This window comes from Ambystoma mexicanum, chromosome 5q (genome assembly GCF_040938575.1).
Source record: "Ambystoma mexicanum isolate Mex_15411 chromosome 5q, UKY_AmexF1_1, whole genome shotgun sequence".
NCBI lineage: Eukaryota > Metazoa > Chordata > Amphibia > Caudata > Ambystomatidae > Ambystoma > Ambystoma mexicanum.
In genome coordinates this window covers 286,585,535-286,602,982 of record NC_090933.1, presented here as the reverse complement: position 1 = coordinate 286,602,982, position 17,448 = coordinate 286,585,535, and the positions used below count along the sequence as shown (strand labels likewise).

Sequence of the window (17,448 nt, the reverse complement as noted above, 5' to 3'; positions counted from 1 at the left end):
TTGGCAAAGCCAATAACGTCTTGCTTTGTAAATGTAAAGTGTGCATTGCTTTTTGTAGGCCACAGTAGCACAAACATTTTTTTAACATTTACATTTGCAAAGCCAGACCTAAACGTTTGTCCAATGCTTGTTTTTGCAGATGTACCATCAACAAGAATACCCAATTCTTCCAACCTCTTTGTCATTGGTTATTTAGATCACGCTGAATACCAGACTTGTCAACGTTCCAGGCCAGGGAAGAAACTCATGTTCTTTGTTCCCAAGACAAGTGTGTTGACCCTTAGCTATCATCCAGGACACTCCATATCACCAAGAAAACAAAGCTCCTGTTTTTCGCTGCAGACTTACTTGGGTTTTAATTTTTTCTGACTAGCCCCTATTACGTGTACTACAGAAATCAGCTAGATATTATTCGGACATCAATGAAACCTGGTTTGGATCTGACCCTGCTGTATTCCTTGAGTACACCGTGTCATAGTATAATCTAAGAGGGAATCATATAGGGTTGAAAGGAGTGAGACAAATGGTTGTCAGTGGTCTAGTAATGCCAATAGTCTGGAAATGCTTAAGCACATTACACTGACAAGACATCGAAAAATGATTGACCAAACGTGATTCACACAGCTCTTCCTCGCCTCCCAGCAGCTTTGTAAAACTTCACTGGAGCAACTACACCATTTTGTAAAAACACTCTCGACGAAAGGATCTCCTAAAAAAACATTACAGAGTCATTCACTATAATGTATAGTTAAAGTACATGACCCAGCTCAAGTTTTCTCTAGCGAGTAAAACACACACTCAGTAGAAAGATGTTCATGAAGATGACACACGCTAAGTGACAACACTGTCAGGCTTGTCCTAACGAACTACACTCAAGGTGGTACCTGTTCAGATGCACTTGGCAAACAAAAGGATCTGTCTGCATTATAAAGCATCTGATTGTTTTGGACCTGGATCCTTGTTATTATATGTTAGGGAGAATTCTCATTAATGTGCTACACCTTTCACCTTAGAGACCCCGAGCAACTTTGCTGGATATTGAGGACTTGATTTTTTTACCTGGAAAGAGTGTGAGCATTTTTCCCACTCTCTCATATATTTTGAAATGTGTTTTACTCTTGTGTTGCTTTTGGTTATGGAGTCTAACCAACTCCATAGGCATCATCTTTTCATTTTGGTCACACAGTACCCTTAGTGTAGAGGCACAGGGAAACCTTTTCAGGCTTTGCCAAGGGTTAAATACCTTCTCTAGGACAAAATACTGTTTCCCAGAGTAAGTAAAGTGAAATCGACTTTACAAGTCTTCTAAAATTCCTAGACCCTGCACACCCCATCTTACAATAGAGTGCTGGGGGACGGGGGGGGGCGTACTTAGTATCCCCTGTGTCTAGATACTCATGTAGCAGTCAAATGCTACCCTTTCCTCTCAGAATGGCTGGTGGCAGTGGTTTTACAACAAACTACCATGATTAATACCGGCCGCAAACACTGGTAGGGTTAAATCGCGGGAGCCATGTTTTTCAAGATGGTGTCTGAGCCCCCTCTGTAAAAACAGGTCCCGGTCTTCGTTTTCCGCCATTTCTTTGTGGAAAATTCCTTCTAGAGTTTTGCTCTGTGCGCCAAACCAGGTTTGGTTCCTTTGTTCATTCGCCTTTGGCGAGCTTCAGGAGTGAAGACCGCCTCTGGCGCCCGAGTGTCTGGGTTGGGCAGCAAGTGAGGGAGGTGCCTGAAACTCCCTGTGCTCAGTCTCTTAGGAGACCCAAGTGCACTCTGTGGTGATTGGCTAGCTGACAAGGACAGCCACCTTGCCGGGTGAGTGACAGCTAGGTTGGAATGAATGGGAGAGAACTGAATAAAAGGTGAGTCTCTTGGCTTGGAAGGCAGTGTCGACCACTGGAACGAAAGAACCGAAGACGAGCTTGAAGAGGACGGCTGCTGCAACTCCTGGACCGTTGGTTTGCCTGGTGAAGCCCTGCTGCAGGTCCAAATCGCCAAGTTCACCTCGACAGAGAAGCCCCTATAACTCGACAGTAAGCCACCTGGATGCCAATCTCGGAGCTGTTTATATTTTCCTCAGAGTGCTGCAGGAAACCTTATAACCAGGGAGAGGGATACCAGTTTGTGTGCTTTACTCACAGCCACCGGATTCGAAGATTTGCCAAGTGCCCGCTTTTGAACCAGTCCCCATGCAGTGCAGGAGTCCACCGACGTCCTCCCTCTTGTCCCCACGACTGAGGCACAGGAACAGCGAGATCTGCAGGAACTGCCAAGATCAGAAGTCACCAGCTGCATCTTCTTACACCTGTAGTCCTAGTTGTGTGTAGTGGTCCCAAAGTGTACTGCATACAAACTTCGCCTAACATTATATTCTTATGACCACAGAAGGAGAGGCAGCCAAATAAAACACATCCTCGAATAACAAAAATACAAAACATATAGTGCAGTGCAAAACGGGAAAAGAAATCAATATTTCAAGCAGATCAAAAACAAAAGAAGCTTGTCCAAGCAACATTTGAAAACGTTATCCCAAGCTTACATTGTAGCGCTACAACATGTCTGACACTATAACAGCTTTTTTAGCATGAAGCAATTGTGGAGCAGCAGATCGACTCTGGGCACCTCTTACAAGAACTCTGGCAGAGAGCTAACGTTATCGATAGCCAGTACAAACTATGGCAATTTAAGATTATCATCACACAATCATATCAGCTAGGAAGGCTGTGAAAACGCTAAAACTATAAACAAGTTCATGTTAAGAGTCAGAATGTGAGTCCGTCCCCAGCACATGAACATACTATGGATATTCGCAATTAAAACCAGATTTACAAGCAAGATATTTCACCCAGGTTTCTAAAAACAGTATATTGTGTGCATCCTAAAAGTAAAACATGCAAAGAAGTTTGCAAATAGGACTGTGTTCTCCCCAGCACACAACCATGCCATATGTCTCAAAACTACAGAATCTTGGCTTCCAGCTTTTCTGCACTGAATAATAGAGCTTTTGAAGGGTAACAATGGTACACGGATAAGTAACCCATTCTTTTTCACTGGGCTCCCTCTGGGCATAGAACCACGTGCAGTGAACTATTGTAGGCGATGGTGCCTCAGCAAAGAGGCTCTCAAACACTCCCAGACAATACAGGGTGTCCAATTTACAACCATGTGCAGTGAACTACTAGAGGTGGTAATGGTAACTAGGCAAAGACAAGAGACTCTCAAACACTCCCAGATATAGATGGTGTCTGTTAAGTGCCAGGATTACAGAATGAGCAGCCCAGATGTACAAAAGGGCCACCTTTGTTCAAAATGCTTGCCAGGACCATGGCACACAGTGAGCATCAACACCTTCAAGGTCGGGCCCTCCTAACCAATGAGAGCACAAATAGGTCACAGCCATCATCCATCCTATTCCATTAATAACCTTTGAACCCAAACTCAAATAGGAGACATATGCAGTGTCAAAGCTATTTGTAGTGCACAGGTCTCCTCAGATATTGATTTTAAAGAAGGGCTTGGAAAATAATGTGTCTCCTGCAGCGATTCCACTTATTGAAGACCAGGTCAGTCTTTTCAGTCCTGTACAGTTCTCCCTTTCCCTATTCATGGAAGAGACTTGGGCAAAATGGCAATTTAACAGCATGGCGCGAGACGTGAAGTAGAGGGCTAGGCAGGGCAATCACCAAGTCATTAGTGCTGGCAGGATTGTTAAGAGTGCTAGGATTGTTTCTGCCATGAAGAAAACCCCTCACGCCACCTCCGCTCTTTCCAGATATCTGCAAATCTATGACTACTCAGAATATGAAACTAGAAAGATAGACTGCTCAAAGGGCTCAGTAGTATTTCGGAAAAACTTAAATTACTCAATTTCAGAAGGAAGTTCATAAACAGATAGAAGCTGCCTCAGTCGGAAGAGGTAATGAGGCAGCCAGGAAGAGTATTTGCGAGTAGGGATTAGTTAAGAGCAAAAGTATACTACCTTCCGTTGACTAAACATTTTCTATTTTTTTTAAACCGTTAATTTTCAAGCCATTTCATTTTACAGGTTTGATTCCATCGCACTTTAATAAAAAAAAATACAAAATCATCCCATTAGATACAGGATTTTTGTATTGAACAGTGCGTGTAATCATGTGTATGGGATATTTTCATTTATCAAGGTGTGGGCACAATGTACATTCTGGGACAAATCTCGAGGCCAGGGATCATGTACGGTGCCACCCAGCACAGTTTAAATTAGTATTACATTAACACGTAGTGGCAAACCCTGAATCGAGACAGCAGAAGAGTTCAGGAAATCGCACTCACCATTGTAAGGTGCTGCCTTGTGCAAGTTTCCATTCGATTTTCAAAGTTTCATTTTCCTTTCATGACGGATACTGCAAAGCAACGGGGGAATTCCAGGCACTCCCATCAACACAAAAGGAAACCTAGAACATACACGATGAATGCGAAGTTCATCAGTCGCCAGCAATCCGATGAACAGCACAGCATGGGTGGAAGGAGCTGCTGCGTTGCATGCATAGTTAGCTGGACACTCGCCTGTGGATGTGCACTGGTCTTGCTTTCAGCATTACTCGGGTAAGTGGACCTGGCTGGCAACACTGCTGCTTACACGGCGGCCACGGACGATACACACATTTCACTCTCAACAATAAGAGTGCAATCCTGCCTGACTTGACTGTGACATGAAGCTAGAAGTTCGGCAGGATAAACTCAGCCCTTCAACCTTCTGAAGGCGGGAAAATGGGTTTACAGATGCAATATGCTTTAACAGGGCTCATGCAGCATCAAGTGGATGGGCAGTATGATGATGCAATTTTGTGTAGACCCAATTGAAAATTAGAATTTATTTAGCACTTATCTGTAACAAATTAGATTTGCTGCAGAATCTTCCAAGAACAGAGGTGGACACCACCAATGTTCCCTCCAAGCTGTGCACACGTGTACTTGCCCAGCTTCCTTCTGAGTGCCACTAAGAAGAGTTTTAGCAGTGCACACAGAAAAAAAACCTCACCCATCAACAAGATTTAATTAGACAAGCCACAGCAGGTACCTAACATTTGCTTCCTCTAAAAAAGAAGGTAAATTATGCTAACTAGTCTTGATATTCTGGTCAATCTTATTTACATTACTCTCCTATGCAAGCGTGACCTAAAAAGAGCACAACCCCAAGAGGTTAATAACCAATATGAAAAACTAGCTCTATAAACAGAAGATCTAAGGTGTGTACCTGCACACATTAACCAAATTGTCATCCCTTCCCACTCCCGATTCCTATGCTTGGCTCCCACACTTATACCTTATGACTCCAACTCCCACCAAGGACACATTTAGATATTACCCGACAATCTTGATCCTGCTTGCCTGGGCTCTGCAAAAAGTTCCAAGACTTGTACCTACATCTACTTGTTTTATGTTTGTTATAATATTAATATTGTTTCAGTACCATAATTTATGTTGCTCATGGTGACTTATAACAAGCAAACACACACTATGTTACCAAACTGTGATCTCAAATATTGGTTACTGACTAAGTAAACAGGCTGGATCTGTATGATTTTTCCGTCGCGGAAAAGTCAGCGATGGAAAAGTTTGCATGAAAAATGTGCCAACCACAAAAGGTTTGTACATTTCCCATGCGAACACGCATTTAAAACCCCTACAAACCCACCCCTCACCCACAACACACCCACAACACCCCCCGCCCACACCCTTAACACACCCCAACATACCACACCCTACTTACCTTTCCTTCACGGTGTGTTCCTGCAGCACCAGTTCCCCTTCACTTCCATGATCAGAAACCGGCGCCACAGGATCCTTTCCTTTTTTCGGAAGTTGCAGGAGTTCCCCCTCAACCCCTGCTCACTATACTGTAAAGTAAAGTGAGCAGGGTTTTGCAGGGGACACCCCCGCATCCCCTGTTTTTTTTTTCCTCGGGTGTGCTCCGGGGATGTCCCCCGCAACACCCCGCTCACTATACTGCAAAGTATAGTGAGCGGGGTAGTGCAGGGGACACCCCAGCAGCTTTTTTTTTTTCATTTGGCAGTGTTGTCCCCCGCAACACCCCACTCACTGCAGTGAGCAGGGGTTGCAGGGGACAATCCCCCAGCCCCAAGTGCGACCCCACCGAAACACCTAAACTCACACCACGAAAAGTTTGGACTTTTGGTAGTCCGAACTTTTCGTAGTGTTTGTTTTAGGTATTTTGGTGGGGTCGGACTTTTAAATTCGGTCAATTCGTCCTATACCAAGCAGACTACCTGCATGCGTAACCTCATCCCATGCTTCCTAGTCTTTGTACATATGTCACACTAGTACTTTATTGGGAAAACTTTATTTCCTTTCATATAAACATCGGCTACACACTTTACAACAGTTTCACTTGTACAAACTAAAATTTGTTTAAGCATCAAATAAATATTAGCATATTTCACAATTTTATCTGATTTAACAATTTATTAGTACTAAATATGACAACCATTTCTTTCAACATGTTCTAATTCATAAGTATACAGATATTGGACGAACCTTGAACACACAACTACAGCACAACACTAAACACCACAACACTAAACAAAACCAAAAAAAAAAGGAAAATACTCACTCATTCACTCATAAGTTATTGAATAGACTCCATGGCAATAGAAATAGATCTTCATGTTCCTTATTCACCATCATTGCCTTTTCATATTTAGATAACATTATAATTTCTACTAGCCAATCATCCACAGTGTTTTTTTTTCCTAGTTTTCTAGACTTTTAGAATACATTTTATACCAACCATCAAAGCCGTACCAATTCAGCCATCAAACTCTCGCGCAATTGAGCACTTCCCATCATGCAGCAATAGAAGTAATTCTTAAAATGATATCCGTTTTATACAGTATATCCCTCCAATAAGTGCATTTTCGTGAACAACTCCATAGTACATGCAATCAAGTGCCTTTGTCTATTCCACACCCACAACATAAGGCATCCTCAAGTAACTTTAACTTATACTTTCTGACCGGGGTCCAATAAAACCGCCCCACCACTTTGTCTAATTAGTCTCATTCCTGCATCCATCTTAGTCCTTGGAGCAACTTTGAATAGATCATCCCAAACCTTATCCGATAACTGCAAACCAATATCTTCTGACCATGTTTCCCTCAATTTTGTCCACAAATCTAAACAAACAGATTCCATGGGCATTATATTCATTTAGGTGAACACACTATGCTCAGTTCTGTCAAACGATTTACAGATCACAGGCCTCGACTCTAGTGCCTTATCCAACATACTTATTCTTTCAGTCGGCAACACCTTCAGTACTTTATAACAGCTCAACTCATTTCTGTGTAGTCCAAACCACGTTCGCAACTCCTCAAATTCCAACAAACTGCTCTCCATTACAGCATCCCCAATGTTCAGGATACTCTGATTAATCTAGTTTAGCCAGTGGCTGGATTATGCCATAGTGATGCACTGTAGGTGAACCAAATTTTTTGGTCATTCTCCTTAAACCAGGTTACCAAAGCTGCCTTTGTAGCTGTTATCGTGGGTATTCTCATATTCCTCCCGGCAATTTCTCCATTGTGTATAGGTTATCTATGGAATATGGCCTACAGACACCCTTCTCCAATTTCAACCAATTTGGACCAGCCAACACTTCATTGTCAAAAAGAATGTGTTGCCATTTTTAGGAGGAACCCTTTATGATTGTTTATGAGATCTGGGTATCCAAATACCCCTTCTTTCACACCACACAGTAAGATACATTTCGGTTTTCTTGCTAGTTTACCTACCCCCCCCATTAAAAAAAATTGAAAAACGACATCAACCTTCCGCAACATTTTCTTTGGTACCAGTAGGGGGAAAGACTGTATAACATGACACCTTCGGTAATACAACTATCTTTATGGCATTTATTTTTGCCCATACTGATAAATGCAGCCTTTCCCAATTTCTAATGATTATCAGAATGTTCCCGATTACCGTATTAAGTTGTACTATTTTCTTTAAAATCTTAATAATCTGTACTCCCAAATATTTCACTCCAGATGTCAACCATCTTCAATTCCATGATGCTAGCACATCCTTATCACAATCCACTTTCGCTGGAAACATTTCTCTTTGATCTTGTGTCCTGACAGCTTCCTCACTTCTTCAAACATCGATTTCAGTTTTGGACAAAATTCTTCTGGATTAGATATTGACACTGCCATATCGTTTGCGTATGCTAATATTTTGTATGATGTATGCTGCCTACGGTTCCAGTGCCGGGTTAAATAAATATGGGGACACTGGACATCCTTGCCTGGTACCCCTTGGCAATGAAAAAGTACCCAATATTAGCCCATTCACTTGAACCTTTGCCGATATATTCCAATGTAAACTATTTATTACTCCTACGAACACTGGGCCAAATCCCATCATTCGTAAGGTGAATTCTAGGAATTTCCGATTAACCCTGTCAAAGGCCTTCTCTGTGCCAAAAAACACCATTACCGAATTATATCACTCTCTATCTTTTACCCCCAATATATCTAAAATTGTTCTGAAGTTATCATATGCAAACCTTCCCGACATAAATCCTACCAGAGATTTTTCTATCAGCTCGCCTATATATTCACTCAATCTATTTGCCCATATCTTGGTAAAGATCTTTAAATACACATTCAACAGCGATATAGGTCTGTAATTTCCACATTGAGTATGAACCTTATCTGCTTTAGGTATCAAAACAATTAAAGCTTCCCTCATTGTGTTGCACAATAATCCTGTTATAAAATGATTAAATAGATCACATAAGTATTTCTCTAGGTGAGCTGCATATCATTTATACAATTCACCTATCAACCCATCAGGTCCTGGGGATTTTCCAGTGTTAAGCTGCTTGATTGCCTCGAGCATTTCATTTACGAGGCCCCCTTGCAAGTTAACACATTATACAACTCAAATGTGCATTTGCCCTTTAAGGACTTTGAGCAGGTAAATGTCATGCTCCAAATCTCGTACTTTAGCATTGCTCACATTACCCTACAAGTGGAGGGCAACTTTGCAATATCATTTATTTAGACTACAGGGGAAAATGGGAATGGAGTATGCCTGGCATTCTTTGTATACTGTATTAGGGCAACAGCTATTCAGACAGCTAGAATGCTTTTCACACAATCTGTATCCTTTCCTAGTTTACAGAGTTCCTTGGGGCATGGACTAGAACGAATCATATGGTAACTGACTAATATACAAAAACCGGTTTCAATGGTGACTTGTACAATCCTACCCACAAAATAGGGGTAGATTAATTCTTTGCCGTCATTGGGTGATGACCATTGCTCATCTATGCTTCTGCTGTTCATTTCTGTTTTCTTTTCCTATGTGAATGTATGGATAAAGGATACATATGATAGGTAATCCATTAGATGATTTGTATGTTAGGACGGTATTTTATGGATGTAAGTCTTAATTTTTCGTTCTGTGAAAAGTTTGTGTTTGGAAAGATTTCATAATTGTATGCAATTTTCCCTCCATGTGTCAACCCCCAAACATTTGCTGCTGTTTAGACACCATTGACTGACTTTTCCAGAGAAGCACAGCCTTCAGCTGCACTTTTTATGGGGAAACTGACATGCCCTTAAGACAGTCAGTACTGGGAGACTTTGTTTCCCTTAGTCCTTTCCTCATGTTGCAACTTTTTGTGCAACATGTAACAAGTTTGCAAGGTATCTTACCATACAGCAGACTTGGGTCTATAGTCATTTTCCAAAGGCCCTAGATACTCTCGCTGGACTTTTTATGAACTGTGCAGGTGTGTCATGGACAGGACTGGTGGCAGCTTTCGTTTTGCATTATTTTTATCCCCTTCCTGCCATGTTAACCGCGTTAACCGCGTTTAGCATGAAAAGGTGGCCTGGCTCCAAAAAGGCCATGCCACGAGGTTCTTTGTCCTGCCTTTGGCCATCTTGCCCCTTCACATTACCCAGGTCGAGTAGACCCGGGCCAGTCCTTATTTGGTCATGCATTGTACCGCGAAATGCAATGATTTTGCTGGCTTCTGCATGCCTTGTGGATGTGCCTCCAAGATGTGGGCTGGGGTGTCTGTCCCTAAATACACATCCTGACTGCCAGAGAGTCTGGAGTGCCATGAATGCCTGCGACCACCGTGGTCCGTGATTGGTCCACGTATGGAGTGTGTGTTTGTGAGCAGATCTCCCATTGGGTCCTCTCCGTTTTGGCGTGAAGGAAACTTTGGATAAGACGAGGCTGAAAACGCCACTACCATGTCGATCTCATGAGTTCTTACCCAACAAAGGATAGGATCCAAGTATCCTGCAACACCAAGCTGAGTCGCGGAACCGCTGGTGACCCCCTGGAAGGTTTGGCACCCTGAGCCTGCTGTCATCCCGTGGGACCTCTCTGCATATGGTCGTTCTAGAAGGTCTGCGAAGACGCGTCAACCCATTTGAATAGTGGAACCAACTATTCTCGGCACCTACATCAAACCCTGCAAGTAAGCTTTCTCGGAAGTGTCCCATGGCCAACCAGTGGGCTGACCAGCTTCTGTAGGACCCTTGCTCTGTCACCGCCGTCATTTTGAGGAGGCCCTCGAACCTTGGTATCCTACTAGCTCTGTGTCCACGGCACCCTCACACCAAATTTCGTACACTTGGCGTTCCCAGGTCTGAAGTGAGACGAGTGCGCCAGGACCAGAGTAAACACGGTTACCCTGTTGCCCTTCCGTGGCAACGTTCTTTGCAAGTCCGCTGCATTTGTGACCCTCTTGCCCCTGGAGCCTGCTGCAGTGAAACTGGGTCAATTCATCCACCCGGAGCAGAGAAATCGCCACTGTCCCGTTTGAGAATCATCACTGTATCTCAGGAACTAAAAGGTGCCAAGATTTTTACAGCATTCGAACCTGCAAGCGAAGTGGACTGACCTGCGGAAGTTTTGGTCCGCTTGCATCGAGGACCGGTGAGTACTCAATATCCCAATTGGTGGCTCCTACAGCAAAGGCCCATTTTTACGCACGAGTGGCCCCATCTCCTTTCCACTGCTATTGCGAAATAGCGACTCCATCCCAAACTCTCTGCCTTCAAGTGGAGGTCCTTCCTGAATAGTGGGAACCTATTCTGCATCGCCTCATCCACCTTCCCGAGGTGCTAGAGACCCCTCAAGAGACCCTATTCTGCCCACTGGCACAACAGCGTGCACTTGCATTGCATGTACTATTGAGCACAAGGCTCCTCTCTTCTTAGGGCTTGGACTGCCTCTTTGTTAGGTGTATTCTTGATGTTGAATTGGGCCTGAAGATTACCTGCACTGCCTGTTTCCTTCCCATTTAGGTTGTCGACATATTTCGTGCAGTTAACCGTTTGGACCCCATTGGTCTTGTATATATAGTGTATGAATTGAGATGTGTTGGTTTACTTAGTGTTACTGCGATTCTGTTGCTATGGTCTATGTTACAAAGGCCTTGTAATAAATGTGTCTATATTTGGATATGACACCTGTCTGGAGTAATTTGTAAGAGTCCTTGCTTTATGTGCTCATTGAGGTCTTTTAGTCACCCTCATCCCTCCTGAGACTTAGTCTTGACCGTCTGCCAAAGCTACCTTGATTGGTCTGGCTTGACCAGAGGTTACCTGTTCCAAGAAACTAGGCTGGCCTTCTGAACTTCTGCCCACCAGGTCAGAGTTTAGAAATCCATTTTAACAGTTTGTATCAAACTATAATTGTGTATATGCAGATTCATGACATTTTCTTAAATTGCACATAATATAAAGTGTACATAATATCATTCTGAGGCTTTAAATATGCGTTACTTGCAAAGTATTGGGGGCATGCAAATATCCCAGTCAGAGTTTTACTGTCAACTAGTATTGGAGGCTAGAACAGGAGACGTGAGGGGTAAGGGTGGAAGGGCACAGGAGACTCTGTTGGGTTGAAGAACAGATCAACAACTTTAAAAAAAACAAGTAAGATGTTTTGACAGTAAAGTACATTGAAGGAAATGTGATTTGCTAAAGTATATGAAACTCTAATAGTCCAAGAAACTGCACCTTCTGGTTCTTTCTATACTCAGCTGCTGAGGGGTTTCCAGTATAATCATGTGTTCTGTGTGTATTGCCTCTAGCATCCCAATGCATCTTGTTTAACTGATAACAATTAATTGTAGAAGAGGGGTCCATAGTAAAAGAAGAAGGCCCTCAATTTGGTGTACCTCTAAGCATTGCTAGTATTGCCTTAAAAGGCAACTATATGCAATTTTCTTTGATGTGGTTCCATAATAAACATCAGCAAGGCTTTTGTAGAATTCTGTCTATGCTCTGGTGAGGAAGGGTGGGCAAAACTATAGGCTGTGTTATGCCATGTCATTTCTCTTCCCATTTCTTTATTTATGTGTACAGTTCAAAGAACTTTCACATAATACAAAAAACACAAACTACTGACGTACATTAAATACATTCATCATTTCAACACTTATCAATTCAGTTATTCATTTCTTTTCCATATAATAAATGACCATATGAATTTACCATTAGTGATTATTCTTTAGTCGGCTATTTTCGTGTTTCCACTTGCCTGGTTTGTTGGGCCTATCAAGCTTCCCCATGGCTACAACTGACTTCCAGACCTGATAAAGAGTTTAATATGTACAGATGTATTCCCTATGTTTAGACAATATAACCAAAAACTGTCACTTTTAATCTAGTCATATTTTTCAACATATGGTCCAAGAAGATTCATGTACAACGGGTCAAATTCTCTACATTCCGTAACAGGCAGTTTGCTCGGGATATGGCATAAGCGACAGATCCTGGATTGTTTGGGAATAGAAAGTTCTGGTCCAAATGTAGACAGTACTAGGTAGTTTGTTAATTCGCAAAAGTAGTAAAAATGTGCACAGCCCTAGGCTGGGGCTCAATTTCAAGTAGCCCTGAGGTTCTCTGAAAGTGTGTGCCAAGCAAGGCATCACTCATCAAAGCTTTTTAATGCACTCAGATGGGTATAGTTAGAACACCAATTCCCACCTCTCCAGTTTTGCAACAAACTTGTTTCTCTGAATGTTTTACCTGTCTTCCCAATTAGGGTTCCATTCCACCGTTTTAAAAACCTTGTTTGCCAAGGTAGCGAGGTTGTCGGTACATTCCCCGCTTCTTTCCTTACCAAGGAGTCAGTAGTGGGCAAACAGGGGATAGTTTAGCTTTTAAGTATAGTAGGCATCTTCATTTTAGGGCTTGTGCTACCAGAGATATCAGGCCCAGCTCTAGCCTTATTATATCTATAGGTCCGCTAGGGCCCACCCCCAGAAAACTGCCAAGAGAGGGTCAGTATGCCTTCTAACTAAAGCCCGAAGTCTCTGTAATGCACCTTGAAATACCAGGGTCAGGGCAGCTGCTTTGCGTTTCTTCTCGGCAATGATTGCAGTGTAGTCGCAGTCAGACATTATATCTAGCTCCACGTACTACTCTTTCACCAGTTCAATATAAGCACCTTCTACCATCAATTTTGGTACTGCCATGTTTTTAGAAGCAAAATGCATATATGTCGTTTTTACAAAATGTATCTTCAAGCCATTCTCGCCTGCATATTTACACAAAGCAATGAAGCAACGTTTTAGTGCCGCGCAGGTATGGTCACACAGGATAAAATAGTCTGCGTATAAAAGGCATTTCATCTTGGTGCCAGCAACACTTGGTGGATAGTTAGCAACCTGCCCCAAGTACTCTGGAAGATCTGCCAGGTACAGGTTCAACAGCGGGGGAGCCAAGGCACAACCCTGTTTGACTCCTCTTTCAGTTTGAATGTGTCGTGTAAGTGACCTCCCCACTGTCCATCCTGACCTGTACTACCGTATCCTCATGCAGGTTTCGTACAGCATATAGGAGCTCTCCGGGGCAGTTGTATGTGTCAAGGTCTGTAGGTACCTCCCCCTGTGTCTACTCACCTTAAGTTTCCGGGGTGCGGGTCTTGGTGGATTCTTTTCTCTTCTCTTTCCCCTTCTTGCGAAGCTTAGGATCCTCTTCTGTCTTTTCCACTTTCTTTCCCTTCTTTCGTTCGTAGAGAATGGGACGCTCTCCACTTGAGGCCACCTCGACTGTTGTATAATACCGTCAGGCGGACCCAAGGGAGCTCGCCCCAAGTCCAGGGAAAAAGCCTATGGAGGCACAAAAAACCCTGAAGAGACTTATGCGGGATCAGTAGGCGGATGGCATTGCTTGTCTTCAAATGATAGGCAGACTCCTTGACTGGACTACTGATGCCATTGAAATAAACAATGTAGCACTACCCCCTTGGTGGTATAAGGTGGAAGGAAGGCCAGCGGGTCCAGGGCCGGAAGAAAAAGGAAATGGAAGAACTACAGTTACTAAAGAGGATAAGAAGGGAGGAGAGGCCAAAAATAAGAATAAGGAGGAAGGAAAAGCAGGTAGGTAAAGGAATGGAGAAAAGGGTGTCTCTGAAGGACCGGAGAGTAAAAAGGAAAAATAGAAAGGGCTAGAGGAGAATCTAAGGTAGGTATGGTCCTATAAGGGAAGAAGGAAGAGCCAGAAAGGAACACAGGGCTGACGCCGGCAACGGCAGAAGAAGGACAGACGAAGGAAAGGTATGCGCGAAAGCACGGAAACCCAGGCGGCAGCAGAAGGCAAGCTTAGAGAGCAGGGAAATAGAACAGGAGGGCTCAAGGCAGGAACACAGGCGGAGGAGAATATGGGCACAACAACGCTCGGAAAGGGGGCGTGGCCGCTCTAAGTACCGAAGCTCAGGGAAAGCTAGAACGTTGCTACTGATCCCGCTGCGGCTCAGTGGAGCCGCCATCTTTGCCATAGCTTCCACGGTCGAACCGTGACAGCATGCCTCAGGTTTTTGCCACAGTCGGTTATGGTCTAGTGTATCTAATGCTGACCGCAAGTCAATCAGGGCCATAGGGAGATAGCTGTTACGCTTGATCTTAGAGTCCCTAGTTAGCGCGTCAATGAGCCAAAGGCAATGTCCGGTGTCATAGCCCGCCATGACTCCCATCTGCAAGTCCTCAAGTATCTGGGCAAATTTTACCCATTTCAGGATGCAAATATTTTCCCAGTTATGTCTAACATTGCCAGCAGCCTAAAACTTTTAGGGGATGTTCTTTTTCCTTTTTTGTATATGGGTACAAGGACGAAATTTCTCCACCTTCACAAACTTTGTTAAAGAGGACAAACAGCAACCTAGACTAATAGGCTAGAGATCTTCTCAATACTGCATTTGCTAGGCCATTTGGGCCTGGTGTCCTATAATCTTTGAGTTTATGAATTTTGGTTTCAATATCCACAAGGTCGAAATTTAAACTAAAACTTCTCTTCAGGGCAGTTGTTACGCCTGTGGCCTTTGCTACAGTAAATGCTTCGCCTATGAATATAGCCCAAACCTGTTTACCAATACAACTTGTAATTCGCTAAGCTTTAGGACAGTTGAACTTGGTCAATAGGCTCCACAATGTGTCTTCAGTTGTCACTGCTTTCAGAAGATATTGCCATTGAGCGTTTCTATAGAAGATTTCCAGCCCTTGGTCCATTGCCTATATCTATTTTTTTTTACCAGGCAACAGGCTCAGCGACAGGCCAATACCCCTAGATCTGCCTTCTTGATTCCTCTGATCTCTTGCCTCATGTGTCTCTTAACATCCTGAATTAATTTATTGTATTGTACACTCTTACCCTGTTTGTTCAGCATTACATAGCTACCCTTATGTATCGTCAGCTCACACATGGTGTCCTAAATCCAGGTTTTAATAGATTCTGCCGAAATCCTGAAAAATCTTTTCAATTTGATATGCGGTCTGGGTTGATACAAATTTGTGGACATTATATAGGTTTTTCTCTGACCATCGGATTCTGTTACTGCCGCGATTAACTTCCACGTCGCCGATTCTGGAGTCTACTTCGGGTACAGTGCCTGCAATAGTGAGTGCAATCATGGCGTGGTCGCTGAACCCATTCTCTTCCACTACCAGCTTCTTTACTTGTGGAATAACCACCTTGTTACAAAAGAAGTAGCTATCGTGGATGTAGACTGTCCCCTTTTACAAGTGGGTTTCCCCAGCCTATCCCTGCAGACTCACCCATTTAGCATGTCACAATCCCAATTTAAGAGGGTATCCAACCAAAGGTCATACATACTTTCTCAATTTTTGGAAGGCTACTTACCAATTCAGTTTCATTAAGTTCCTTTCTGCAACAACATCTAGCATTGAAGTGGGGAAGGGGGTGCGGGGGGGTCATACATATTTATGATGGTGTAATTACCCATGCCTTGGGTCAGGTTGATTCTTACAGCAAGGATATTGGGGTGTATTATGGAGAGTGGGATTCTTGTGGCTGATATGGAGTTTTTAACCCCAATTATGAGGCCACCATAAGGGTGTCCCCACTAGTGTCTTTATTGGCCGGTAATTGAAACATCTGGTACCCATCAATAAACAATCCGGTAAGCATCCAAAACTCCTGAAGTGAAAAGATATCCGCCCACAACAAGTCCAGAAACCCCTCTGTGCACAATAAAAGGGCAAAGCCTCTTGTGTTCCATGAGCAAATTGGCACATTTCAGTTGTTAGGCATAGGCTTACAGGCATTATTCTGCTTAAGATTCCCAAAATATCTTCTTGCAATGTGTAAAAAGGACTGAACATCCCCACCCACCCAGTTAGCAGGCAGCCATTCATCCCACAGGTAGCCCGCACACGGTTTTATGGTATTCGTAACAGGGAGTGGGACCAGTACTCGGTCAATCTCATAGCCTAGGTCCAAGAACCTGTTTTTGTGACTTCTGCTCAACTTTACGGATTCAACAACAGCACAATGCACTCTACTACTTTGATGCACTGTGTTTTTAATTGTTTCAAAGATTTCGAAGTCTTTAGTGTCTAATATTCTGAGTGACAAGATCTTAAGCGTCAGTGACAGAAATTCGGATCTATTGATGCGTAGGCGGTTATCTTTTTTACCCTGGTGTTGCAGCGTAATTATGAAAATGGGGTCTTTGCTGGATGTAAAATGTTCCTTTGATGCTCTGATTACATGAGGCACAGGTACTTCAGCCATTCTTACAGGGTTTTCCAGATCTCCACAAGGAATTTGTACCACATCTTCCACTTCATTTAACCCAAAAGCCTCTCCACAGATTGAGACTTCATCCACTACTGCATTTGGCTTCTGGGAAGTTATCCAGTTTATCACCCCATTAGAAGTCCCATTCTTCTTTTTCTCATTGCTCTCCCTTGCATTTTGTGGTTGTTCCATGGTACCCGTTTGCAATTCAGTTCCTGGTTGGCTCTACGGTTCAGTTACATCCAATAGTATTTTCTTCTGTCGTTTTAGGTAAATTATTGAGGCGTTGCGGTCTTGCTTGATATTTCCGATGCATTCAAGACTGGTCTCCTCTGGTGGATCCGGAGCAGAGCATAGTGTTCATGAGTTTGATGTATGC

At 43.2% G+C, this 17,448-nt stretch overlaps 1 protein-coding gene across 1 annotated transcript in view; it reads right to left on the bottom strand.

Moving 5' to 3' along the window:
* The window catches only part of TMX3 (thioredoxin related transmembrane protein 3), a 495,045-nt gene that overhangs the window by 187,584 nt on the left and 290,013 nt on the right, over nucleotides 1–17,448 (bottom strand). The window lies entirely within an intron of this gene.